Source organism: Thalassophryne amazonica, chromosome 18, assembly GCF_902500255.1.
Source record: "Thalassophryne amazonica chromosome 18, fThaAma1.1, whole genome shotgun sequence".
NCBI classification, from domain to species: Eukaryota; Metazoa; Chordata; class Actinopteri; order Batrachoidiformes; family Batrachoididae; genus Thalassophryne; species Thalassophryne amazonica.
Genome location: NC_047120.1, coordinates 11,600,790 through 11,620,588, shown reverse-complemented (window position 1 = coordinate 11,620,588; position 19,799 = coordinate 11,600,790).

The following is a 19,799-nucleotide window of genomic DNA, read 5'->3' as shown; positions in this document are numbered from 1 at the left end:
AAGCAGTAAAATTTTCTTCTCCTCAATAGTGTTGGGAAAGTGTAAGAACACGGACCCACAACAGGGGGCGCAAATGAACGGACAATGGAGAAAGTCAAATCACAAAGTTTTACTGTTGTGAATTCACACAACAAACACAACAGATTACAAATACAGCAGTAACTGAATTCCAAAGGTGTCGTGTGGGCAGGCTCGACAATAGGAGACGTCTGTCCGAGTTGAACCGGAACCACCCGATTTCCTCTGCCACCGAACCCCGGGGATACTGGAGCCGCCAAGTCCCGAACCCCAGGTGGCCACTGCCTCCGCTCGTCGGATCCGGTACTGCTGGCAAGGAACAGAAACAGTCAGGTGTGGGTGCGGCTGCACCCAGCAACACACAGGGTGGAACACCACCTCCACCTCTTGTCAGGAAAACACTAAAGTGCAGGAGTGTGAGTACTTATCCAAATACTGTTTCCTGCTGCTCTCCTCTCTCTTTGTATAAAGGCAAAAGGTAATTAAGGTTGATATAATCGGCTAGATACGTTACCTCCTTGGTAAAGCGATATCTCGGCAATGAGGTGGAGATGCCGTCCTGCTGATATACCTCCCTGTTGATTGATATCAGCTGTCTCGTCTCAGGTGATGGGTGACAGCTGTCACCCTGGCTGCTCCTGTGAGGCGACAGCGCCCTCTGGTGCCTGGAGCCCGCACTCCAGACAGGGCGCCCTCTGGTGGTGGTGGGCCAGCAGTACCTCCTCTTCGGCGGCCCACACAACAGGACCCCCCCCTCAACGGGCGCCTCCTGGCGCACGACCAGGCTTGTCCGGGTGGCGACGGTAGAAGTCGGCCAGGAGGGCCGGATCCAGGATGAAGCTCCTCTTCACCCAGGAGCGCTCTTCGGGGCCGTACCCTTCCCAGTCCACCAGATACTGCAAACCCCGGCCCATCCGTCGGACGTCCAGGAGCCGGCATACAGTCCAAGCCGGCTTGCCGTCGATGATCCGGGCAGGAGGTGGTGCCGGACCCGGAGTGCAGAGGGGTGAGGTGTGATGAGGTTTTATCCTGGAAACATGGAACACTGGATGAATCCGCAGTGAGGCCGGGAGCTGAAGCCTCACTGCGGCGGGATTGATGACCTTGAGAATTTTAAACGGACCAATGTATCGTTCCTGCAGTTTTGGGGAGTCCACTTGTAGGGGAATGTCCTTGGTGGACAACCACACTTCCTGCCCAGGACGATACGTAGGAGCCGGGGTCCGCCGCCGGTCTGCATGGTTCTTCGCCCTCGTCTGGGCCTTCAACAAAGCAGAACGGGCGGCACGCCACACCCGACAGCACTTCCGTAGGTGGGCCTGGACCGAGGGCACACCGACCTCTCCCTCAACCACCGGAAACAATGGGGGCTGATACCCCAAACACACCTCAAAAGGGGAGAGGCCGGTGGCTGATGATACCTGACTGTTGTGGGCGTACTCGATCCAGGCCAGGTGGGTACTCCAGGCCGTCGGGTGCGCGGCTGTCACACAACGTAGGGTCTGCTCCATCTCTTGGTTGGCCCGTTCTGCTTGCCCGTTGGTCTGGGGGTGATACCCGGACGAGAGACTGACCGTGGCCCCCAGTTCCCGGCAGAAGCTCCTCCAGACGTGCGAGGAGAACTGGGGACCGCGATCGGAGACGATGTCTGATGGTATCCCATGCAGACGGACGACGTGGTGGACCAGGAGGTCCGCTGTCTCCTGGGCCGTTGGTAGCTTCGGGAGGGCCACGAAGTGGGCCGCCTTGGAGAATCGGTCCACTATCGTGAGGATGACGGTGTTTCCCTGGGACGGCGGGAGGCCCGTGACAAAATCCAGGCCGATGTGAGACCAGGGGTGATGAGGCACGGGCAGCGGCTGTAGCAATCCCGATGTCTTGCGGTGGTCGGCCTTGCCCCTGGCGCAGGTGGTACAGGCCTGGATGTAACCCCGGACGTCGGCCTCCAGGGACGCCCACCAGAAGCGCTGCCGGACGACTGCCACGGTTCTTCGCACCCCAGGATGACAGGAGAGCTTAGAACCGTGACAGAAGTCCAGGACTGCAGCCCTAGCTTCTGGTGGGACGTAGAGTTTGTTCTTCGGTCCGGTTCCGGGGTCCGGGTCTCGTGTCAGGGCCTCCCGGACGGTCTTCTCCACGTCCCAGGTGAGGGCGGCCACGATAGCGGACTCCGGGATGATGGGATCCGGGGGATCCGACGACTCCGTTTTGACCTCATCTTCATGTACCCGGGACAAGGCATCCGATCTTTGATTTTTGGTCCCGGGACGGTAGGTGATCCGGAAGTCAAAACGGCCGAAGAACAGTGACCAGCGGGCTTGCCTGGGATTCAGCCGCTTGGCGGTCCTGATATACTCCAGGTTCCGGTGGTCAGTGAAAACCGTGAACGGCACGGACGTTCCCTCCAACAGATGTCTCCACTCCTCAAGAGCCTCTTTCACCGCAAGGAGCTCTCGATTGCCGACGTCATAGTTCCGTTCGGCTGGGGTCAACCTGCGGGAAAAATAGGCACACGGGTGAAGGACCTTATCGGTCTTCCCGCTCTGGGACAGCACGGCTCCTATCCCTGAGTCCGAGGCGTCCACTTCAACCACTAACTGGCGACTAGGATCGGGCTGCACCAGAACAGGTGCAGACGAGAAGCGCCGTTTCAACTCCTTGAACGCGGCATCGCAACGATCCGACCAGGTGAAGGGGACTTTTGGTGAGGTCAGGGCTGTCAGGGGGCTAACTACCTGACTGTAACCCTTAATGAACCTCCTGTAGAAATTAGCAAAGCCTAGGAACTGTTGCAACTTCCTACGGCTTGTGGGTTGGGGCCAGTCTCTCACCGCCGCAACCTTGGCCGGATCAGGAGCGACGGAGTTGGAGGAGATAATGAACCCCAAGAAGGACAAAGATGTGCGGTGGAACTCACACTTCTCGCCCTTCACAAACAGCCGGTTCTCCAACAACCGCTGCAGGACCTGACGTACATGCTGGACATGGGTCTCAGGATCCGGAGAAAAGATGAGTATATCGTCTAGATATACGAAGACGAACCGGTGCAGGAAATCCCGCAAGACATCGTTAACCAACGCGTGGAAATTCGCGGGAGCGTTTGTGAGACCGAACGGCATGACCAGGTACTCAAAGTGCCCTAAGGGGGTGTTAAATGCCGTCTTCCACTCGTCTCCCTTCCGGATCCGAACCAGGTGGTACGCATTTCTAAGATCGAGCTTAGTGAATATTTGGGCTCCATGCAGGGGCGTGAACACTGAATCCAACAGGGGCAACGGGTATCGATTGCGAACCGTGATCTCGTTCAGCCCCCTATAATCAATGCATGGACGAAGACCGCCGTCTTTTTTACCCACAAAAAAGAAACCTGCACCCATCGGGGAGGTGGAATTCCGGATCAACCCGGCGGCTAACGAGTCCCGGATGTAGGTCTCCATTGATTCGCGCTCAGGCCGTGAGAGGTTGTACAGCCTGCTGGACGGGAACTCACTGCCCGGAACCAAATCAATGGCACAATCATAAGGACGGTGGGGGGGAAGGGTGAGCGCCAGATCCTTGCTGAACACGTCGACAAGGTCATGGTACTCCACCGGCACCACCCCCAGATTGGGCGGGACTCTGACCTCCTCCTTAGCTCGGGAGCCGGGAGGAACCGAGGAACCTAGACACACCCGATGGCAGGTCTCGCTCCACTGAACCACTACCCCGGACGGCCAATCAATCCGGGGATTGTGCTTCAACATCCAGTGAAATCCTAAAACCACACGGGAGGTGGCCTGAGTCACAAAAAACTCGATCACCTCCCGGTGATTCCCTGACACCACCAGAGTTACAGGTGGTGTCTTATGCGTGATCGGAGGGAGTAGGGAGCCATCTAGTGCCCGAACCTGTACAGGCGAGGTAAGCGCCACCAGAGGGAGCCCTATCTCCCTAGCCCATCTGCTATCCAACAGATTCCCCTCAGAGCCCGTGTCCACCAGTGCTGGGGCCTTCAGGGTTGAGTCCTCATAAAGGATCGTGACTGGGAGTCGTGTGGCAATGTGGGTGTGTCCCACGTGAATGTCTCGGCCCACCCCTAGCCCTGTCTCTAGGGGCGGGCGTTTGGAGTTTGACCGCTCGGGGCAGTCTCTTACGTGGTGCTCTGTCGAGCCACAAACAAAACAAGCTCCGTGGGCCTGCCTCCTCTGTGCATCTGGTGCCCTAAATGTTGCCCTACTCGTGTCTTTAGCTTCGTCAGCAGGGGGAGCTGTGGCCCCACGGAGCGCAGGGGCCGTGGAGCGTGGGGAAGGCGGAGCGCGGTCGGACCCGGAAGGGAGAGGGACGGCGCGTGCCCGGCCACGCCCTTCGTCTCGTTCCCGCCGACGTTCTTCTAACCGGTTGTCTAATCGTATGACAAGATCGATGAGCCCGTCTAAATCCCGCGGTTCGTCCTTAGCCACCGGGTGCGCCTTAAGAACCAATGACAGTCCGTTTACAAAGGCGGCGCGGAGGGCAGTGCTATTCCAGCCGGACCTCGCAGCCGCGATGCGGAAGTCGACTGCATAGGCAGCTGTGCGCCGACGCCCCTGTCTCATCGACAGTAGCACAGTTGAAGAGGTTTCTCCTCTATTGGTGTGATCGAACACGGTTCTGAACTCCCTCACAAACCCATCATATGTCTGAAGGAGCCGTGACTTTTGCTCCCAGAGCGCTGTAGCCCAAGCGCGTGCCTCGCCGCGAAGCAGGTTTATTACATAAGCTACCTTGCTAGCATCGGTCGCGTACATGACTGGACGCTGTGCGAAGACGAGCGAACACTGCATAAGGAAATCCACGCACGTCTCCACACAGCCTCCGTACGGCTCTGGGGGGCTTATGTATGCTTCAGGGGAAGGTGGGAGGGGTCGTTGAACAACCAGTGGAACGTCAATGTTACGCACAGGGTCTACGGGAAGGAGAGCCGCAGTGGCGCCCGGGGGGCCCACTTCCACCTGCGCGGCGAGAGCCTCCACCCTGCGGTTCAGGAGGACGTTCTGCTCGGTCATCAAATCTAACCGAGTCGTGAAAGCGGAGAGGATCCGCTGCAACTCACCGATTACCCCTCCTGCGGACGCCTGCGCGTCCTGTTCTTCCATTGGCCGTTCAACAGCCGGTTGACGCCCCTCGGGATCCATGACGTTGGCCGAGATATCCTGTTGGGAAAGTGTAGGAACACGGACCCACAACAGGGGGCGCAAATGAACGGACAATGGAGAAAGTCAAATCACAAAGTTTTACTGTTGTGAATTCACACAACAAACACAACAGATTACAAATACAGCAGTAACCGAATTCCAAAGGTGTCGTGTGGGCAGGCTCGACGATAGGAGGCGTCTGTCCGAGTCGAACCGGAACCACCCGATTTCCTCTGCCACCGAACCCCGGGGATACTGGAGCCGCCAAGTCCCGAACCCCAGGTGGCCACTGCCTCCGCTTGTCAGATCCGGTACTGCTGGCAAGGAACAGAAACAGTCAGGTGTGGGTGCGGCTGCACCCAGCAACACACAGGGTGGAACACCACCTCCACCTCTTGTCAGGAAAACACTAAAGTGCAGGAGTGTGAGTACTTATCCAAATACTGTTTCCTGCTGCTCTCCTCTCTCTCTGTATAAAGGCAAAAGGTAATTAAGGTTGATATAATCGGCTAGATACGTTACCTCCTTGGTAAAGCGATATCTCGGCAATGAGGTGGAGATGCCGTCCTGCTGATATACCTCCCTGTTGATTGATATCAGCTGTCTCGTCACAGGTGATGGGTGACAGCTGTCACCCTGGCTGCTCCTGTGAGGCGACAGCGCCCTCTGGTGCCTGGAGCCCGCACTCCAGACAGGACGCCCTCTGGTGGTGGTGGGCCAGCAGTACCTCCTCTTCGGCGGCCCACACAACAAATAGTCCAATTTACAGAGGCATAGTTTTGTAAATTTCTTTTGGCCCATTGAGGCTGTTGCTGCTGGAGTCCAGGATCAAACTGTGCTGATCTGGCGGATTATCCAGCTGAGTGCTCCCACAGGAGAGATCATTCCCCACAGCACTGGGAGAAGTTGCACCATTACTCTCCTCACACACTCTGGTGCCTAGGCGTGATTTGGGGACCTTTTTATCCTGGGAGACATCCGGCCAGTAAAACTGATCATTTTTAGACTTTTTCATATTTGCTGGTTCGTTTTCATTGAAACGTCCTCATGCAGAGATCTCTCCCCGCAAACCCTCTTCTGAGACTGAGGACACTCGAGGCAAGTGTCCAGTAGGAACTCCTAACCCACCTATTTCATCTTTGATCTCCTGCCCCACTTCTCATGTTTGAGTAAGCGAAGCAGTGAAAGATCTTTTTCTTCTCCTCAATGGACCAATTTACAATGATGCAGTTTCACTGGATTCTTTTAGCCCTTTGATGGTGTTGTTGCTGGGGTCCAGCATCAGAACTATCTGGTGGATGACACCGCTGATCTGGTGGATGACCCAGCTGAGTGCTGCTACAGAAGAGATATCTCCCCGCAGCACTGGGAGAAGTTGCACCATTGCTTTCTTGATACGCCCTGGTGCCTAGGCGCTTTGTGGAGGTTTTAGCTGGGGTTTGTTTCTTTTGAAACATCCTCATACCAAGATCTCTCCCAGTAAACCCCTTCACAGTGGGACCGAGGACACGCGAGGCTCGTGTCCAGTAGGAACTCCAACCCACCATCCTGTATTCGTTTTGTATTCGTCCTGTATGAATTGCCATGTGTTTGTTCAGAGTGCCCTTTCGTCCAAACCTTTGACCACACTCAGAACAGACAAATGCTACTGTCCTTTCTGAATTCTAATGTGTTTGTTCAGAGTGTCCTTCTGTTTCTCTCTTTTACTCCGATCAGAACAGCTAAATGGTTTTTTGTGTGACCAGAAGCTTTTACATATTTAGAGCATTTAAATTGTTTCTCAGCAATGCTGCAAATGCTTGAACTGACAACACGGACATTTGTTCGAATGTTAAAACTTGACTGAAGTTCTTTGGTCTGTTTCTAGTCATAACTGTCACCAGTCTCACTTCCAGAACTCTCTGAATTCCTGCCATTGTTATCTGGTTGTAAATGACTGTTTGGACCTGAGTTGCTGGCTGGTTGTGGTCCTCCATCGTCCTGTCCCTCAGCTTCTGCTGTCAGTGTTCTGTGTACAGATGAGCTGTTGGCTACAGGCTCAGCCTCTGTGCTCTCACCACTTCGGCTTGATAAAGCTGTGATGACTCTGGTTTTTCATCATCATTTTCACTCTTCACAGGGACGGCAGTGAAACCAAACTTGGTGAGATCTGCCTCCTCCACCTGCTGAAGCTGCTCTCCCTGCTGACTTATCCACAGCTTCTCTTCTTCTTTAATGTCCTCCTGGTCAACACTCAGATTCCATTCCTGGTGTTCAGGGAGAGTTTCTTCTTTAATCACCAACAACGGCTGCATGTCTATAAAGAAACAAATTAACAATAAATGTTAGAACAACACTCACTAAAATAAAATAACAGAGTGGTGAGTTTGACCTGATGACAGTAAGTTACTGCAGTGATAGAACTGATGAAGTGGAAATGTACATCTGGATTTGTTTTAAATGTCACAAATTTTAATTCACATCTTTGTCTTCCACAATGGACTATTGTAGTGTTTTATTTTCCGGATTGATGGTAAATGGACCGCTTTTCCATCTGCATCAGAAGTTCAGAGCGCTTTACAATTGTGCCTCGCATTCACAGACACACTCATACACCTATGTCAGGGTGCTGCCATGCAAGGCTCTCATTACACACCTGGAGCAACTATGAGATTAAAGACCTTGCCCAAGGACCCTTATTGATTTTCCAATTGAGTTTTGAACCAAGGGTCCTCCGGTCTGAAGCCCAATGCTTAATAGACCATCACCTCCCCTTTTGCCACAAAATAGTATAGGATGTCAGCAAATGGTACCGAACACTGCTAGTGGAGCTTTGATGAAAACCAGTAGGTTTGATCACAGACATTCTGGCTTCCCTTCACTGGCTCAATGTGACTTGAAGAACAGATTTCAAGGTTTTGTTGCTGACAGATAAGGTTCTAAATGGTCATAAACCCAACTACCTTGTTGAACTTATTCAGTCTTATCTGCCTTCTTGTGTCTTTGGATGCAGACTTGTTCTCTGCCCCAAGGGTTAAAAAGACTGTTTACTTTTATATAAACAGGAAAAGTATTTAAGACAAAACTGAGATATGCTTCTCTTATCATCAGTCACAGCACCATGAGTTCTTAACTCAAGCATAGCATTGTGCTTAGTATGAGATTTCTCCAATTTAAAAAAAAATAGCATGACATTTGTTCGCCCTGCTCCAGCCACTTTTGTCTAGAATGAACAAAGGCACCCTCTGCTTTTAACTTATATATTTCATCTAATTTGTTCTGAAGTTCAGTTAGTTTAAATTTTTCTTCAGCAGGTTGTCGGCATGATATGGAGGTAATTTCTAAAATAACCTCAGTTTCAGTTTTGTGTCTACAATTAGCTAAATCCTTCCCATAATGCTGAAGATATTTACCTATTTCAAATTTGAGATGAGATGAGAGATGGGATGAGATTTATTGTCATTGTCATTACACGAGTGCAACAACAATGAAATTACGTTTACACTCCAATTACCTCAGACAAGATACAGCAATTAATCCACAATTATTACTTGTTTACCATAATAATGGCACACATCAGAATTAAAGACAACACATATACGAGGTCTGTTAGAAAAGTATCCGACCTTATTATTTTTTTCAAAAACCATATGGATTTGAATCACGTGTGATTGCATCAGACATGCTTGAACCCTCGTGGGCATGCGAGAGTTTTTTCACGCCTGTCGGGTACGTCATTCACCTGTGGGCAGTCTTTGAGTGAGGAGTGGCCCACCCTCTCGTCAATTTTTTCATTGTTTAGGAATGGCTCAGAGACTGCTGCTTTGTTTGATCAAAATTTTTTCAAAAACTGTAAGGCACAACTGAGTGGACACCATTCGATAAATTCAGCTGGTTTTCGTTGAAAATTTTAACGGCTGATGAAAGATTTTGGTCTGTTAGTGTCGCTTTAAGGACGGCCCACGGCGCCTGATGGTCGGACGATCTGCGCTCCGAGGCGGCGTTGTTTCGCTGTTTCAAGCTGAAAACTTCCACATTTCAGGCTCTGTTCACCCAGGTCGTCATCAGAGAACAGAGAAGTTTCAGAAGAGGTCGGCATGAGGAGTTTATGCGGACATTCCACTGTTAAAGGAGATTTTGTAATGAAAGAACGTGCGGGCAGATTCGCATGTCGGGCTGGACCTGACCGCGGGGGGTCGCGACAGGAAAAACACCTCCATTGGAAACCTTAACGGATAAGTTGGAACATGCCCAGCTGTTAAACAATTTCTCAGATACTCACTTGTTGAAAGCCATCAAAAGCCGCCTGAATTTTACAAATGGTTTTCAACACGGAGGTGTTTTTCCTGTCGCGGCGCAGACGGATTTGCGGCGTCGTCACGGAACTGACTCGGCGAATTTGCCCGCACGTTCTTTCATTACAAAATCTCCTTTAACAGTGGAATGTCTGCATAGACTCCTCATGCCGACTTCTTCTGAAACTTCTCTGTTCTCTGACGATGACCTGGGTGAACAGAGCCTTAAATTAGGATGTTTTCAGCTCGAAACAACCAGACGGACGCCACCTCCGACCACGCCGCGCCGATCCGCTTTGTGAGCTGTCCTTAAAGCGAAAGAAACTCCACAATCTCTCATCAGCCGTTAAACTTTTCACCGAAAACCAGCTGAATTTCTCGAATAGTGTCCACTCGGATATCCCTCACAGGTCCTGAAAAATTTTGATAAAGCAACGCGCGCCGTCTCCAGCAGCGTCTCAGACAAAGGATTTCAGCCGAGAGGGCTGGACCAGTGCTCACTCAAAGTCTGCCCACAGGCGAATGACGTCACCGACGCGCGTGAAAAAACTCACGCATGCGCACGAGGGTTCAAGCATGTCTGGTGTAATCGCACATGATTCAAATCCATATAGTTTTGTTTTTTTTTTTTTATAAAACTGACGGTTAGTTTTCTAATAGACTTCGTACATTTGACATTGTTTATGTACACTAAACTTGAAGCAGTCCATCATCCGAATTGAGGCAAAGTGGGTGAAGGCTGCAGCAGGAGGGACCCGCACCGCCCAGCTAGGGGGGTTGAAGGCTGCAGCAGTAAAAACAGCACTGCCTTCAAGGTGACAGCAGGGAAGCCAGAATGAGGGGAGTGGAGAGACATGGGGGTGGGGGGGTAATAGGGATGGAGGGAGGGAGACATGCGTCGTGTGCAGATGAGTTAAGTTTCTGTCAGTTTCTGTCTGTGTGTGTGTAAAGTCTGATGTTGCAGGCAGGGGCGTAGGTTTGCATATGGACCATAGGGACAAGTCACAACCAATATTTTGGGATGGCAAAATAGTCCCTACCAATATTTAGCATTTTTGTTTATATAACAAAATCATTCACTATTTTTTTTTCGAACTCGATACTATAATTTTAGTCGTCACGTTTTGTGTTTTCGACGTGCCAGAATGACAGGGTTACCCATGTTGCAATTTCATTGGCTCACGTTCTTCTCACGTGGACGTAAACAAAGCGCATCTCGTGGCAGGCAGTGCTTCATTTGTAAAGTGGGAGGTCCCGGAGCGCAGAGGATGGGTGGCTCCGGTGCAGTGTTGCCAGATGTACGATAATTATCGTATTTGTACGATAGTTTTGCCCTCTGTACGATCAATAATGGGAAAAAACCCAAATATGTATGATAATTTCAGTTGGTTGCCCAAACACGCATCTCTCTCTGACACCCAAGAATCATTTTGCAGGCGTTGCACTCAGGCGGCATCAAAGACACACCACACACAGGGCTGCTGCTGGCTTTGGGCTGCCGGGACAGTCATTTGAATGAGTTCCCATCCAATCTCTGCAGGACAGGACAGGAAGATTCCCCAACCAACATCTTTTTTTTTTTTTTTTCGAAACTGTATTTCAACAAATGCAATAACAAACGAACAAAATACAAGAGCAAAGAGATATACAAGAAAAATAAAAAAAAAAAGTTCAAGTTCCTTATGGAGGTGTCAACATTTTTTCTGTGTTCAACAAAATCTGCACAAGTGGCATCGGATGACGACAGCGACCTCGAGGTTGAATTCGACTCTTTCTAGTCTGGTAATTAACACATGTTTGTGTTACTTCACAGTCTGGTAGTGCATTTGCTTGTGCATTTGCGTTCTTTTTGTGCCATAGTTTCCCCATTACTATAATTACTGTTTAAAAATGTGACATAAAAGTCTTTGTAAATTAAAAAAAACCCCGCTAAAATAGCTACGTTGTATGCATTTTGTTTGTGTACGATAATTTCTCTCAAAATACGATAATTTTGAGGTTTTGGTACGATAGTTTCATATTTCATATCTGGCAACACTGCTCCGGTGCAGAAAAACAAGAAGGGCGGGGGGGAGGAGTTGCGAACAATGCTGTGCGCCACACTTAAAATAAACTGCACACCCACACAAACACGCACACACACCTTCACAAATGACACTAACATCCTGCCTTTTCCTCAAAAAATACTACATTTATGTTTGCTGTCTGTCTCTGTACTTTTCTGTCACTTTTGCGCTCTTTTTCATACTTTTCCCTCGTTTCAAAAGTCACCGAACGCACTTTACTGTAATATATGCAACATATAGCACACTGTTGGAAAGCACGGGTTCTTGGCTTGCTGTCAGTGTTGAAATTTTTCAGAGTGAGGGCTTACATGAGAACTTACGGTAATGAGAATCAGCGGCGCACTAGTGTGAAACTTCCGTGTTTTTCCTCTGTGTTATGACATCACAGGCTTACGTTTACCGTAATACACCATATATATCATTGGAAATCCCTTTTTTTTTTTGGCAAATTAGGTTGCCAGATACCTACAACTGCATTATTGATGAAGAGAATAGATTATACATCTTGTTTGCAAAAACCTTTTTTTTTTTTGTTAGCTCCACAAGTATTTTTTTTGTTGTTGTCTTGTTCTCTCAGGTGTAGGCCTATAGAATAGATTCGTGATTTTGGGTGCAATTTTGTTATTTACGCTATTTGTTTGTTTGCCTACACACTTAATATTGTAAATAAAGTGTTAAATTATTCAGCATTATGTCGTCATATGTATTATGCTGTACTTGTGCGTCTAATGGTATGAGTGGGTTAGGGGGTGATGGTGGTGAGTAGGGGGGCCGGGTGGGGTGTGTGGTATTGTCCCTACCAAAGCTGAGACCAAACCTACGCCCTTGGTTGCAGGCTGGGGGGGTAGACAGATGAGAAGGGGGAGCTGAATTCCTTCACCAAGGCCGTAAATCCTTCTGGGGGAAGAGCAGGGTATTTGGCCTTCAGGAGCCAATAAGGCTACCATGTTGATGTTAGGCAGAGAGAGACAGAATTCCATTTACTGCACCTCTGACCGTCTAGAGTCCAAATTTATGAGGAATATTATCCGGTCGTCAGCAGCACATTCCTTTGCAATGCAGCGTATATGCTCCAAGATGGTATCCATTTTGTATTTGAGTTCAAGAGTTCATGCAGTCTGAGATTACACAGCATTGCCCAACTCATTAATCATGATGGACAGATAAGGGGACGAGATTCTGAAAGCAGCTGTCTTGCTAATATTCCTGTGGGTCAGGGCAGCGCACAACACAATCAGCGCCAAACCTCCCACCATAAAAGTGAATAGAAATAAATCCTCAACGTCTGCCACAGAGAGTGGAGCCAAGCATGTCACACTCCATCTCTCTCAGGTGTCGAGAGCATAGCCCACAGGGTAGGTTCCATCAGGGCATGCAGGGTCCCCCAGTCCTGATTTCCTTGTCGAAAAAAAAAATGGTGTCAGTAGCATTGAGAGACCAGCTGATCAATTCCATGGTTAATCCAAATCTTAATTTGAAGAATTCACAGTCTGGTGAAGCTTTTGCAAGTCGGAGCAGAGATACAGAACAGAAAGGAGGAAAGGAGAGGGGAGGAAATGTGACTGTCCTTGCCGGAGTCCTAAGCAAGTTCTTAAGAAGTTCCCAGTTCTTTCCATATGATTCCTCAAGTTGGGCTTTATTCCAGAAAAAACCTAATCAATCTATCCAATCCTTGTCTTACAGTGCTATGCTTTAAGTGAGAGCTGTTCATCTTCCAATAGGAGAAGCTTTTTGATTTACTAATATCCAGAGAGAAGTTGATCTTATTGTCTCATGGCCAGTTAAAGAAGTTGGTAAAGGATTGATTAAGATACTGTCCTTACACAGTGATTTAGAAACCAGCCAATAGTCTAGTCGTGACTGTCTGGAGCCGCTTTTATTCCTCCAAGTGTAAAGTCTATTATTAGGGAACTTATCTCTCCACACATCAGTTAAATCATACTTTTCCATTAGTTGCTTTAAAGAAGCCTTTTTGGTTGAGATTTCCCCAGAATGCCATCTATCAAATGTTTCATTCATAACAACACTAAAGTCTCCGCCAATTATCAGGTAAGCATTGGGAAACATTTGAAGTAAGATAGTGAGTTTACTGTCCAGTCTTTCCATAAGGTTGTCATTATTTAGTTTGGATTTATAACCATAAATATTAGCCAATATTACTTTTTTGCCCTTTAATCCATAAATTAATCAAATATAATGGCCACAACTATCAGATGTATGTAAAATATCCCCCATGAAATTAAGCTTCATGTAAGATACACCTGCAGAAAGTTCAGACCCATGAGAAAGCCATATTTCATTACCCCATTGTGATTGCCAAAAGTTTTTGTCTTCAGCACGTGAGTGAGTTTCTTGAAAAAAAAAATACAAAATCAGTTTTCAGCTGCTTAGCATATAGAAATATGGCTTTACGCTTTAAATTATTCCTTAATCCCCTGCTATTTAATGAAACTATAGAGAAAGGCATAGGAAAAAGAAAGGAGGAGGAAGGAAAGAAGAAAAAAGAAAGAATAGAGAAATGAAAATGAGATAACCTTTTAAGAGTAGGGGAGGTGATGGGCTAGTGGTTAAGGTGTTGGGCTTGAGTCCAGAAGACCATGGGTTCAAATCCCCACCTGTCTGGTAAATCACCAAGGCCCCTTGGGCAAGGCCTTTAATCCCCTATTGCTCCCGGTGTGTAGTGAGCACCTTGTATGACATTAGGGCGAATGTGAGGCATAATTGTAAAGCGCATTGAGGGTCTGATGTAGATGGAAAAGCGCTATATAAATGCAGTCCATTTACCATTTAACAGAAAATAGTACCAGATACTTAGAGAAAAACTACAGGTCAAAGACAGTTCATGTTTCATCCCAAAAATCCTTCAAATAGTTCTTAAAAGAAAGCTTTTGACATTATTTTAAAGAACCAAGGGAGGTGAATCACACCTTTGAGTTGCAGTTACAATGGGAGTGGGTAACGCACTCCATCCCCATCTTCTGGGAGAAGGATTTCTCCTTTACCCTGGATAAAGGTTCTGTTGTGAAAGTGTCGTGACACGGACCCACAACAGGGGGCGTTAATGAACGGACAATGGATAAGCCAAAAGTAACAATTTAATGTTGTGAATCGCACAACGACGTACAGACAATAACAATATGGTGACTGTCAATCATACACCAGGTGACGTGTGGGCAGGCTCGACGATAGAAGACGCCTGGCGAGAGAAGAGCCGGATCCCCACAGCTTCCACTGCCAACGGAGCTGAAGAACACCGGAGCCGCCAAGCCCTGCGCCCCAGGTGGCCGCTGTCTTCAGCAGTCAGACCCGGTACTGCTGGCAGAGAACAGAGACAGTCCTGATGAGTGTGAGTTCGCACACTCAGTAATCCCACAGTCAGTGTTTAGTTAGGAGGGAGCACCTCCACCTCCAATCACACACTCGTGCAGCTCCTGTCTAACCACTTATCTGGTTGGGGTGTGAAGCGAATCTGTCGCTGATCACACCAAACGCCAATCCCACAGATAAGGACACACCAGGAAAACGGCTGCAAAGAAGTTCAGACTATTAGTCAGTGTTAAGTCAGCAGAGAAGTTACCTGAATGGTAGCTGATTTCTCGGCGAGGAGGTGGAGTTGCAGTCCGGCCTTTATGGTGGTGGTGATGAGTAGTGGATGAGTGACAGCTGGTACGGATGATGAGTGACAGCTGTCACTCCTGGTCGCTCCGACGCCCTCTCGTGCTTGAAGCCCGCACTTCAAGCAGGGCGCCATCTTGTGGTGGTGGGCCAGCAGTACCTCCTCTTCAGCGGCCCACACAACAGGTTCAAGCCCCAATAAAGAATGCAATGTCTCCATCAGTGCGAGCCTTCTGGACCAGGGGCCACAGTTTCTCTCTCTGCTCTCGATCCCCTTGGGAGAAGTCCTGTTTGAATTGCAGTTCGCGCTGTTCCAGGTATGTAGACTGTTTAGCTGCTTTCCACACAACGTCCCCTGTAGCAGCACTGGGTGAACCGTATAATGACCACTCTGGGGCAGACCGGGCCACCAGCAGGCCTCCGCTTCTCCCCTACATGGTGGGTAATATCCATGTTTGGAGCTATCTGGACCTTGAACTCTGGTACAACCTGCTGACAAATGTTGATGATTTTCTCACGCACGTCCTCCTGGTCCGACTCTGGTAAGTTGATCAGTCTCAGGTTCATTCTTCTTGAATGTGACTCCTGTTTATCCAATCTTCTTAGCGCTGTCCTCAAATGCTCCTCCATGTGAGCGACCTTCTCCTCCAACACAGCCACTTTGTTGTTTGCTACAATCAAGTCAGTACCTACACTTTCAATTTTGACCTCCATGGTGGTTACTTTACACTCGAGTGAGTCACATCTTGTATTAATTAGAGCTTTTACAGCTTCAAATTGAGCATGCATCTGGTTTATCAAAGAAGGGCTCATCTCCACCTCATGCTCCTTCTTTTTCATAGCTGGTGATTTAGACGGTGTTAAGGGGAGCTCTGGAAAGTCTTCTTCAAAACTTTACATGTTCAGAGCGTAGTCGTGTTCAGTTAGCTTCACGGTGCTAGGTCTTCCGTGTGTCCGCTTCATACCTCCTCGTGGAAAATCTTCCTCTGATACAGCATCAGCTCATTTGGGCCCAGGTTTGATTGAAAAGCAAGTCCATCTTTGAGTTATACAAGGTCTGTTAGAAAAGTATCGGTCCTTTTTATTTTTTGCAAAAACCTGATGAGCCAACCTTGAACCTTCGTGCGCATGCGTGAACTTTTTCACGCCTGTCGATTGCATCATTTGCTGGCAAGAAGCCTTTGTGTGAGGACGTGTGTTGTGCTCTCGGCAGATTTTCATTGCAAGGAAAATGGCGGAACAACTGGAGCAGCACTGCATCAAATTTTGCCAGAAACTGGGCCACAGCCTGGTGGAAACCATTCCGAAGATTCAGACGGCTTTCGGTGACAATGCTATGGGCATCACATAGATTAAGGAGCAGTACAACTGGTTTAAAGACGTCCGCACAATGGTGGAGAGCGAGCCGCGCTCCGGTCGGCCATCAACATGCTGAAATGATCAGATCATTTCCAAAGTGAATGCTGTGGTGATGATGATCGTTCAGCCTCCACATGAAAGTGATGTTAATCAATGTGATGGATGTTACCATCTTCAAACATGGCACCAAATATTAGGTCACTGCAACTATGAGGACATGTTAAAGTTGGAAAGTGTCACAGAGAACCAGATGAAAGAGCAAATGTCTCACTTGGACATGCAGATTTGTCAGGACCTACAGAGCCAGCAGCAAAGGATGGTTTCAGGTCCACAATAACATTCACTGATCACTATTCAGGAGCTACTTTAGTGTATTTTTTGAAAGCTGAGAGTGACACAATTAAAGCTACAATGAAGTTCATTGCTGATGGAACATCTGATGGAAAAATCAAGTGCATCAGATCAGATAACGGCACAGAGTTTCAGTCACTGCTTTGTCAAAACACCATTCAGCATGAGACCTCAGCTCCTTATTGTCCCCATCAAAATGGGACAGACCTTTGATGGGGTCTGACCCCTCTGCAAAGGGGTTTTTTTTTTTTGGAGTAGGGAGATGAAAATTGGTACACATGTGTGACTTGCATAGATGTACAAAAAAGTCTCTTGCACCATGGGTCTACTCCAAACAGGAAGTCGGCCATTTTTAATTTTCTTGTCATTTTGGCGTGATTTCCACATGTTGTATTTGAACGAACTCCTCCTAGGGATTTTGTCCAATGCACTTCAAATTTCTTCCAGATCACCCAGTGACGATACTGACCAAAAGTTATCGAAAGCTTTTCTTTATGTTGAAAGGTGTGGCCGCTATGGCGCCGCCATTTTGACCCTTCGCCATGGAATATTATACTTAAACAGGTACTGAAGTCACATAGTTAACCTCATGAACTTCCTTCCACTTCTAAACCATGCAGAACAAGTTGTTGAACGTAGGCGATGATCGCCGTGAACTTACGAGTAATGGCTTCTGTGTGGCGGTGTACCAAATATCGCCCCTTCGCCATGAAATTACGTTCTTTCTTTTGACGGCTTTAATTTTGTCATATCATCATGAAAATTGATACACAGGTCAAGCACGACAACCTCTTACAATTCATAGGGGCCTCGCCCATGCGCGGGGCAAAATGCCTCAATGGCGCCCCCTTGAAAATTTCAAAAAACCCTCCCCATAGGGTTTTTTTTGGAGTAGGGAGATGAAAATTGGTACACGTGTGACTTGCATAGACGTACAAAAAAGTCTCTTGCACCATCAGTCTACTCCAAACAGGAAGTCGGCCATTTTGAATTTTCTTCTCATTTTGCAATGATTTCCACATGTTGTATTTGAACAAACTCCTCCTAGGGATATTGTCCAATGCACTTCAAATTTCTTTGACAGCATCCAGAGATAACACTGACCAAAAGTTATCGAAAGCTTTTCTCTATGTTGAAGGGTGTGGCCGCTATGGTGCCACCATTTTGACCCTTTGCCATGGAACATCAAGTCATGATAACTCCTTCATGCTTTGCCTGATTGACTTAAAACTTCACATGTATGATGATGGTTGGCTCCTGAACACACCCAGCCCCTCTGTTTGTACACTGAGTGCCCCCTAGTGGATGAACAGTCAACATGTCATAATTCATTGATGCATTGTGTGATTTGTTTAAAATTTTAACTGTGTGATGAGTGGTTGCCCCTGCATGCACATGCCCACATGTGGTCACAAGGGCACCCACTGGCCTGGGTAGGCGGTCGCACGGAACGAGGGCCCGTATATGACTGCTTGCAGTCCTAGTTGGATTTGAAGAAGGATTTGAACACTATAAACTTACCAAGTACTGCACAACACTGACACTGCAGACTGAAATTATTTATTTCTTACCAAACTCAGTTACAGTAACATATCAATCAACAAAAATGAGAACAAAGTGTAGATGAAAATCTGTAGACAAATAAAAATTACTGCATGAAGTACATACACTTACAGCAACTTTGAAGAAAAACTAAAGCAACAACAATACTGTAAATATCACCTACATACCTGAATGCTGTATTTTCAATTAAGCACATGTGAGTTTCCACACCTGGCAGATGTGATGATAGTTTGTTCATTCATATGGTCACTGGCAAGCCGGGGCTTTGTAATGAGAAGGAAGTAACATCACAATCCTTATCTGTGTCTAAGGTGTGAAAATGCATGTAATGTTTTGCAAAAAGTGTAAAGCTGAGTCTGCTTGTTGGACAGGTGTTTTACTTCTCGAGTGTAAAGATCTGTTAATTGTGTGACCATTTTCATTTTAGTGTGTAAACAACTGCCTCACGCTCTATGACTGCTGGGATAGGCTCCTGCCCCTCGCGACCCTTAATTGGACTAAGCGGTTGAAGATGAGTTTGTGTGAATTATTATTTATTAAATGGCACTAACTTCTGCATAATTCATACTTAAATCACACTTGTGCACGAGCGCCGTGCTCGATGCCCGTTTCAGTGGTCCGCTCAGAGGAGACAACACACTTCACCCCAAAACTCTATTTTTTCTTGTAGCCTAGCAGATTTCAGATCCCGATCTGAGAGCAGTCTGCTGTCTGTGGAGCAGGAGGCTATTTTAACCCCGTTATAACTGCTGATGTGAACACGCACGGGGAAATCTGCCCATGGTAGCCCCATCAGTGTGTAATTGTACCAGCGAGGTTGTGTCTGAGGGCATGGAGTGTTGGACATTATATATTTCAGCCTACAGGAAACAATTTTACAAGTGGGTGAGTGCCCTGTTCAGTTTTCTTCCTCAGCGGAGCTGGTACGCTTTGTTGTTACCATTTTTTTCTTTTTTAATTGAGACAGTCTGTCAGATTTTGGATGTGTGCAGAGTCTGTCTGCACCGGAGCAGGACACCACTTTAACCCCGTTATAGCTGCTGCTGTGAACGTGCATGTGGGACTCTCAGCTGTTTTTACAGGCTGCCTAATCACACAGATGTATTTCTTAGATTTTTAAGTTACTGTATTGATGACACTTATGAGCATGCACTAAGCTGAGCCTACAGCAGAAACTGTTTTTAACAGTCTACATTCATGACACTACGTTTTCTCACAGTGGAGAGCGGCTGCTGCTTTTACTGTGTTTTACTCTTGGTCACATATGTGGACCTCAGTGATCCATTCAGCAATGAGGTGTTAAATTTTATATTGTCACATTAATAAAGGAATTCAGCCGATATTACAGCTAGGGATGGGTATTGATAAGATTTTATCGATATCGATGCCATTATCAATTC